Genomic DNA, 9544 nt, shown 5'->3' with positions numbered 1-9544 from the left:
TTAACTTCCCCTTTAACTTCAGCAGTATTTAACTGTATGGTTAGTTCGAATAGCAGTTTTAGCAACAAAATTTAATATGGATTAGGTCAGCTCCAGCGAATCTATCTGCTGGAAATCAGCAGCATTTACTTCACTGTTTGGCGTATATTGTAGTTTTAGGTTCAGGTTATGTTTCTGCCGAAGATCAGCAGCATTCTAAACTTATTAGCTCGGTTTATAAAAGAATTAGCTTTTAGATAAGGATATTACTGTTCAGTGGAGTATCCATCAACATTACAGTAAAGGTACTCTCGATATTAGGTTTAGAAATTAGTCAGTTTAGTAGTGATTATTGGAAAATCATGAAAAGCAGATAAAAGAAATAAAATGATAAAAAAGCAAACATTTAGCACATTTTACAGGCTCCTGATTTCGGTTGATCTATGTCATTATCCTAACTACTGGCATGCACCTGGAAATCCGGTCGTGGGTCAAGCGGCCCCAGGGCGCTGGCCATGAAGCCGTGAGTACGCATACGAACAGCATAATTATGCACTGCATGCAACGTTCTGTACACACTGAGGGCGCCGGCCCTAGTCATTCGACCGGATTTCCAGGACCACGACAGGAGATACTGAACCATAAACACCAAGCAATAGCAGACGGAATCATACCCCCCCCCCCCCTCACACACACACACAACACATGCATAAGCTGTATGGACAGATAGGTCCCAAGGTGGAGCAACAAACCGTCGCTAGGTTTCTGAAACAGCGCCACGATATAGTCGAACAAATCTCTTTTTTATGAGAGGCAATACCAGCAGTGCGAAAGGAGTTGTAAGAGCGCACATCCTGTGCTGTCTTCCCAAATGGAAATAGATAGGCTTGAGTGGAAACTCATAAAGCTACAGCTTCATGACCCAGATCCTATTTGGCGTCGATGCCAGAAACGCAAAATGCAGCTAGGAAGGAGCAGTGAAAACACGAACAAAGGCATTGTAGTAAAACTGATCCAACATGGGTACTGTACCTGAACGAAAGGAGAGCACCCCTTCCAGCGATGGATACCTTGAGTTCCAAAGGTTCTGGCCGCAAAACATCCGGACGGTACGACAGCGTAGCAGTTGTTTGTGACCGACAAGGTGATATGAGTGGCGCACCCGCAGGGCAATCCCAGTGTCCGCAATAGCTAGCGGTACACAGCAACATGTTTTCCTACAAAACAACAGAAATAACGCTTGTTAGTAGATAATCGTGTGCTTGTTGAACTGCTAGTTGGCAAGAGTGAGGGAGAAAGTGGAGATGCATCCTATTCACGATTCAATAAGGTGGTCAACTAGGACACCAGAATCCCCTTACGACATAAGAGGGATAGTCAACAAAGGAAATTCTTACCTCTTGGGAAATGTAAAAAGATGCAGCCAGAAGTTTGCCGCCGTCACACCGCGCATGCGCATCAAGCCTCTTGATACACTCCTTGGCTGCAAAGAAAAAGAGAAAGACAACAGAAGACAACGCTGAATCATCACAGGACAGTGTTTTATTTTTACAGCGGACCCACACGAAGACGCCACATGTTGTTATGCGGGCAGGAGTGTTCCTATAAAGCGTAAAGAAGGTTGGCGAGGAATACACAACACGTGGTGAAAGAGATGAAGGCCAAAATGTACCTTCTTCGCTTCCCGTGGCGCTCCAGTTGAGAAACCTGCACACGATAGTCGGAATCCTTCAGAAATAAGTCTCTCGACTACATCTTATCTTTGCTCTGTATACACCTATCAAATGCTGGCCGGCTTTACAGTGTCTCGGATTTGCCTCAAAGAAAGCAAACGGAGAAGAAGGACATCACGTCCTTCCTTCCAAACAACAACGAAGAATGAAGCATGTTCTTGATCTACAAGGAAAAAGTAATATTAGTTAGTTGATTCAACCCGGCCTCGCTGGCGAGCGGATGCAGCTGCTAGCATTCTTCGAGCGTGAACTTTGACCTCACACCATACGATTCTCGGAAGCCGTCCAACGGCCCTTGCCCGTTGCAGTCTAGCAGTGCTAGCCGCGTGGTCTACCACTGTACCAGTAACAATACAACCGCTTCATCGTGTAAAGCACTCGCTAATGCATGGCGAAGGACATCGCGGTCTGGTGTGAACTTTGAAATGGGCCAATCAGCTACTGACACGTAGTTAGCACGTGGCACAGTGACTTCTGTACAGAGCTAGAGAATTCCACCAGACAACGACAATCACCTGGTTGGGAAGTAATTGCTCGTCTGCTAGCATTAGATGCAGCCTAGCCTACGGACACTCAAACTAGTAGCACTAGACGTAGATCTACTCAGAAGATTCTAGACTGCGCGAACAGCAGTCAGTGCGCCGGCAGATTCGGCTCGAACAGACGTCCGTAGATCTTCACACCTCGACCCGATCGACCGAGCCGCAATCGCTGGCTCATCAAAACGCAAACCACGCAGGGGTCCGCTAGCACACGAAGGAACGAAAATCAGTCGTGACCTGCTCTCGAAGAAGGAACACAATACTAATGCAATACGGGTACGAGTCGTACATATAATTATGTTTATTGAAGACTCAAGTATGGATACGTCGACGAGTCCATTAAAACTCGCCACAGCTTCGATACATCCATGCATCTCGATCTCTGGACGGAATACAGCAGCGCAATGCATTAATGGAAGGCGGCTATCACAGAAAACCATGCCACGCGCTTTGCAGCTCATACGCTAGGCTTCCTAAACTGCTCGGCCATACCTGCGAAACTAGGATATTGCGACGTCGGCGGTATACCGGTAATATCCGAAAAAAAAGATGGCTGCTCCTCAGGTTGGAACTCGCGCTGCCGACACTTGACTTACTGAGGACTGCCGTCCGAAGCACACGAGAAGCATGTCGAACCTTGCAATCGGTAAACCGGCAAAAACCACCACTCCTGCTCAATACACTATCCCTGTGGGAATTTGCGGACAAATTCTCGAAAACGGACGCAATCAATTGCGGCAGAAAACAACAAAAAAATGCGGCGAAAAGTGCGGAACTTGCCAGGAGCTCGCGGAATTATTGGCAGAAAATTCCAGATTTGGGCCAAATCACGAAATTTGTTGCATCCTTAGAATCGCTATTTGTGTGCTGTGCAAATAACCTACATGCGGTATGTACATGTACGTACAGGGTACCGGAAAGCAGTGTATGCTGCGTGAAAAGTGCATCAAAATGTAAAAAGAAGTGCAGAAAACAACAAAAAACGCGGGAAATCGCGGATTTTTCAGAAAATCGCGGGATTGGGCCAAAATCGCGAAATTTGTTGCATCCGTGGAATCGCGATTTCCTGGAGGGACACACTACACAATAGAGAGATGCACGTTATTTCCGACGTGACGCGCAATTTCACGTCAAATTTGGCGTAAAACTCCAAATTTCGACGTGAGCAGCAGGTCACTCGCGTTGATTTTCGACGTGCGAGCCAAATAACGCGAGCTGAACTTTCGCGTCACGTCAGAAATAACGTGCATCTTAACCTTTCTAATGTTTTTGGGATCCATCTTCACTGCTTGTCTGCTAAACTCAGAGACAAACTTGAGTCAACCAGCAATAGGTGCCTAAGGCGAGTGTTTGGCCATGATCAGTATACTTCTATCGATTTCATTCTCACCAAATATAACCTGTATACTTTCTCTCGCCGTGTAAACTTGAAGCTGTTTGTGTTTGTTTTTAGGTGTCTATCTCGTTGCACCAGTCCTCTTTTAAGCACGATATTTACCCCCCCCCTCTGCATCATGCCGCACAAATGCTGCTACCCACGGTCAAGCTTCAGCCGCTCTGAACCTACCCAGAGCTACGTCTCGTAAAGGCCTGAATGCTATTTCATTTTTGGCAGCAGACAGATGGAACATGCTTCCACCTGGATGTCGTCAAGCTAAGCCCCTTTCTGCATTTGTCACAAGCACCAAGTCATTCCTAGGGTTCCCAGTAAAAAGGCAACGCCTGTTGGGAGTTCCCTAGTAAAATAATAAATTCTACTACTACTACTACTACCATCCCTCATCCCTCATCACCTCAGCTTGATCGAGTTACAGTAGACTAATGAAATGTGTGCTGCAGGAGTGTCACAACTTATATCACTCAAGCAGGTCAAATATCACTTCATGTTCTATTCTTTGTTTTCTTGCTGTGGCTGTCCCTGCAGTTGTTTGTTAGCTGGTGGGGTGTGTGTGTGTGTGTGTGTGTGTGTGTGTGTGTGTGTGTGTGTGTGTGTGTGTTCATCAGCCTTGCAAGCTGTTGAATGGTGTAATCCCAGCACAAGTTGCTATGTCTAACATAGCTGTTCGCTATCATCGCTTCCGCGATGGGCAAGTCTGAGATCTGAGGTCTGAGGTGCGTGTGTGTGTGTGTGTGTGTGTGTGTGTGTGTGTGTGTGTGTGTGTGTGTGTGTGTGTGTGTGGCAGAAGCATGTGAGTGAGAAAAGAAGTATTCTTTCTCATCCTGCACCATTATATCATGTAATTCAGGGTTTTCGCTCTCGGTGTGGTCTCCTAACCGTACAATACCAACGAAGAGGCTCTTGAAAAAGAGTCTGCCCCCCCCCCCTCCCACCTCGGAAAAATAATTGATGGAAACAAAAGGCCCGTTGGATAACTTTCAGGCCTAGGGGTGGAGAGCTACACACAAATCTTAAGCTAGAGATGTTTGACCGGAGACAACCTGCCTCATGTAGCATCAAATGACCAACATCTGGAACATGTTGTGGTAACTTGGTTGGTTGGTTGGTTTTTATTTCACTTCGCGCATTCAAACGGGATGACGACCCAATAAAATGACGGTGAAGGCTTAGCCTAGAAGTGGCTATTATTATTATTATTATTATTATTATTATTATGAAATGACCCAAAGGCAACGTGCCTATCGAGGGGTTCATTTGATTGAAAGAACAGTAGATGTAGATGTATGTACAAAGAGAAGTAGGGATTGATGAGGAGAGAAATGGGGAAAATCAACTGCAAGGTGGCGGAATTCCGTTGATTGCATAAGCATAGTCAGCTGTAAATTTCCTGAGGGCAGCTTTGAACTTATAGAGCGAGGCTTCCGATGTTAGACTGGGGGGTAAACAGTTCCATAGAATAGCAGTTCGGAACATGAAGAGAGACTTAGACAATGATTTAAATTAGGGAAGAATGATTTTATTTGGTCGTCGCTCACTATTCGTAATCTTGAAATGGAAATCAGCAAGGTAATCACGATGATGGAAAACATATCTGTGAAAAGTAGTGAGACTGATGATTTGACGACGATAGGCTAGTGACTCTAGGGAGCATTTAGAATTTAAGACAGATTTGGAAGAAGTGTAATCAAATGCAATTTTTTTCTTTTCAGTAGAGCTCTAGCAAACCTTGCCTGTAATTGATCAAGAGTGGTCATGGGTTTCTTATTAGATCCAAACGACCACACCGTACAGCTATATTCGATCACAGGTCTTACGAATCCTTTGTACAGTATGATCATTGCCGAAGGCGTAAGTTGCTGGGACATAATTGACAGTAGGTGCACTCGATATCTGAACTTCGAAGTTATTGAGGCGACATGTTTGCGGAAATCCAGGTTGTCGGTCAAGGTGATGCCAAGATGTTGCAGTTCAGAAACCACCGTTAATGGCTCATTGTACATTTGGTATTGGATTCCTGCAGTAGGTGTATCATTGATAGCTCTATGGCACAGCACGGATGTCTTGCTTGCTGAGAATTCACCTCCATTGTTCCTGCCCCATGTTTGACATGCATCGAGATCAGACTGCATGTTCGCTCTACTGGCGAGGGTGTCTTCAGGTTTGTAAGCCAGTAGGAGGGTGACATCATCTGCAAATAGATATTGCGTGCAATGTTGCATAGCGTTGGGCAGGTCATTTATATAGAGTAGGAATAGGAGTGGTGAAAGGTGGGAACCTTGAGGCACTCCGCAGTTGATGCTCAGCTTCTTCGATTTAGTGCTATGTACCTTCACTTCAATTTGTCGATCCCCTAAGAAGCTCTTCAGCCATTTTACTGACGAAGCTGTAGCAATCTTACCGAATTTCTTTAGGAGTATAGAGTGGTCGACCCGGTCGAAAGCTTTCCTGAAATCTAGAGATATCAGGTCAAAATTAGTGCCATTATCAATATTTACAGCCATTGATTGGGTTAGCAAGATAAGTTGGTCCGTTACAGACTTGTTGCGTACATATGCGAATTGACCTTTACAAATTACACCCTGGGTCATCAAGTATCGAAGTAGACGTTCCGAGAGAATCTTTTCCATTAGTTTCGCTATGCATGGGAGAAGGGATATAGGTCTGTAATTGGTAGGCTCTTTGGCGCAACCTCTATTCTTGTACACCGGTATTACAGTGGATGATTTCCAGGAGGACGGGAACACACCATCATCAAGGCTGTAGTTGAACAATACTGATAGTGATTGGGAAAGGATATCTGCGAATTGCTTTAGTATACGGTTTGTCAGGTTGATGTCTGATGATGGTTTATGTTGTTGCAGCCTCTTTGCTGCATCGGAGACTTCAACAGGGCGTATGTTTCCGAATCCAAATTTGTTTCCATCGACGTCGGCTTCATTGATTGTTATACTAGTTGCTACAGTATTCGGCGGCGTGGACTGAGTGGTGCATTGGCGGGCAAAGAAGGTACACAGCGTTTCGGCCTTCGCTTGATCTGTTTTTGTGAATTTCATTGCCGTTCTGCAGGTCTGGAATTGCCTTTTTATTTGTTTGGTCAATATTGCATATTGCTTTGGCACGTTTCCACCACGCATAGCCATCCTTTCTTTCCTTGCCAAGCATTGTGTATCCGAGCGTTGACAAGTATGTGTCCTTGGCGGCTCTTAATGACCGGTGGTACAGGTTGTGCGAGAGTTTGTATGCAGCTCGTAAGGAATCGTTGAGTGGCTCCTTTCGGTGGAGCACATAGAGGCGGTTAGTTCGCTGACGTTGCGTCTTAAGTTTTTTTGTGAACCATGGTTGGTTCGACTGGGTGTTTTTCCGGCGTGTGATGGTCGTTGCTGCCTGAATTGCCTGGTCCAACAGTGCAGAGTAGGCCATGCATCTGAAACTGATGTGCACGTTGGTGCCCTGCATGCATTCGGTCAATGGTAGTGTGCTCAGTTTCTGCCTGAGGAGGTGCATGTCAACCTTTCTGGAGACTGCAGCTGCGTTGACAGTACTTCTAGAGTGGCGTTTCTCTGGTGGAGAATATGCGCAAAATAGAGGACAGTGGTCTGCAATGGGCATGGATGTGTAACATGAAGTGACAAGATGGGGCATATTAGTTAAAATCAGGTCTAGGGACGGATTAGAATCTTTAGTTGGCCTCGTTCCATGGTTCTTGGAGACCATAGTGAAGCCATAGTCGTCAAAGGCGGACTGGATGTGTCTACCTGCAGTGTTCGTAGGGTCTGCGTTGTTCCACTCATTGTTCTTGGAGTTAAAGTCTCCCACGACAATTACTGGACGGTTGTCAACGAGGGGGTGAAGAGGACTGAATGAGTTGCAGAATGCAAGACTATCGTGTCTTGGAGGACGGTACATACAGGAAATGATTGTAGCTCCTGTTTCGACAGTTATCATCTCTGAATTGTTGCACTCTAGATCCCGGTGGCGCATAGCACAAAGGGCGGACGAAGAGAAGACTGCTACCCCACCACCACCCAAGTCGCTCCATGTAGTGCTGCACTGGGACCGGTCACGACGGAACAGGTCGTAACCCGGTATCTTAATGATCTCGTCTGGGATACACGAATTTAGCCACGTTTCAGTTATACACAAAATGTCTACTTTATGGTGGTCAAGGAGGTCTGTAATATCAGCCAGTTTATGTTTCATACTACGACAGTTCAGGGTACATATCCGAATGCAAGAATTATTGTTATTGTTGTGGGGGGATGCGTTTACTGGTGTGGTATCAGGTGGAGGTTGTTCTCTTACAAACGTTGAGTGGGGTTGGGCACGATAGGTGCGAGGCATGAAAACTGGTGCATGGGGATTGAGTGGGAACACGGTCGTGGCTGCTGTTGAGCGGGGTTGGGCACGATAGGTGCAAGGTATGAAGACTGGTGCATGGGGGTTGAGTGGGAACAAGGTCGTGGCTGCTGTTGAGCAGGGTTGGGCACGATAGATGCGAGGTAAGAAGACTGGTGCATGGGGATTGAGTGGGAACACGGTCGATTAGTTGGTGGCTGTGGGCCTATTTGCCTCGCTGAAGTCCCATGGCCGAACCTGAATGGGCGCTGGCCAAAACCCATCTGCCTCGATGGCTGCACATTGGTCTTCACGGACTGTAAGCCTTGCAGCTTTTGTGCCTACATGCTTGCGAGAAGGAAAGGTGCGGCAAGCTGTGGGTGTGATGCCATTCTGGACACAGTGGGACGTTATGGAGTCTGCGTCGCAACTGTCATCAATATTGCCAACAAAGTATACTTTCCGCAGGGAGCCAAGAGAACCTCTCAGTTTGCGGCTGGTAACTGTAGTCCATTGTTCGTCGTGTTGCTGGTGTTGGTGGTGTTGGTGGTGCTGTTGTTGCTGCTGCTGCTTCTGGCGCTGTTGTTGTTGTTGTTGTTGTTGTTGTTGTTGTTGTTGTTGTTGTTGTTGTTGTCGCTGTTGGGGTCGTTGGTGCTGGTTAGTTTGCTGGCGGTGCTCCTGTGGGAGAGGTGGCTGCGCAGTGACCGATGGCTTGGAGGAGGGCCGAAGTGCTCCGTTGTCACTGGAGCTATTGAGCACTGATGCCCATACGCGCTGCTGGGTCGTGGATCTGGAAGTGCTACAACTATGGAAGAAGATAGTAAAAGCTATGGAAGCACATAGTAAGAGAATAGGATACTAATAACTGCGAGTAAACGGGGGGAGAGAGAGAATACGATGTATCTGTGATACTACGTGAGGATTACTGAACTGCACGGGGAGGGAGAGCAGAGCGATCAGCAGCAACTCGAACTACTCCCTACAGGCGAATGGTACACATGCATGCTTAAGAACATTACATACTGTGTACATAAATTTGCTCTATATCGCTCAATTGATATGCCATTATTAAATAGGTGGTTAGGCACATTTTACCATCGCAGATCGACTTGAAATTTTGTTTGAGCACATTACCATACCATACCAACTTTTTGAGAGAAAATTTTTTTTCTCCAAAAGTGCCATAGGGTGGTTTCTGTAGTCCCTGGCTCATTTTCTGAGCTGCGAACGGGCAGAAAGGTGAGAAAATGTCGGATTTTGACCATTTGTGCTGACCTTTCAATTTCAACGTACCTCTCTATAACATGACCCAGCTGTAATTTCAGTGGTCGCATTGATTTCATTTTTGGTTTGCTTGTAGGGCGCTGGCACCCGCATTCAGTGACCCTAAAAATTTGGCACTGCTGTGAATAGTTTAGTCGCAAAGTGAATATTCACGGGTAAAAAGCCCCAAACTTCTAGATAGGTTCTTTTTCAGCTTTCAGCAGCCCTGGGTGAGTTCTTTAGAGAAATGTGGGTCTTTTTCTTGGTGCTCTTGTCTATGTCCAGCTATACAA

General features: G+C 46.2%; 1 long non-coding RNA gene across 1 annotated transcript; it reads right to left on the bottom strand.

Annotated features, from left to right (window-relative positions):
* Positions 1 to 676: 676 nt before the first annotated feature.
* Positions 677 to 1860, bottom strand: LOC135806950 (uncharacterized). The gene is made up of 3 exons (XR_010551367.1): positions 1652 to 1860; positions 1377 to 1462; positions 677 to 1196 (listed from the first exon to the last, which is right to left on the bottom strand). It is a non-coding gene; the product is annotated as an uncharacterized LOC135806950 (long non-coding RNA).
* Between the last annotated feature and the right edge of the window lie 7684 nt (positions 1861 to 9544).

This window comes from Sycon ciliatum, chromosome 1, assembly GCF_964019385.1.
Source record: "Sycon ciliatum chromosome 1, ocSycCili1.1, whole genome shotgun sequence".
Classification (NCBI taxonomy): Eukaryota; Metazoa; Porifera; class Calcarea; order Leucosolenida; family Sycettidae; genus Sycon; species Sycon ciliatum.
Note: the sequence above shows the minus strand (reverse complement) of the source record. Positions and strands in the feature narration are given on the sequence as shown.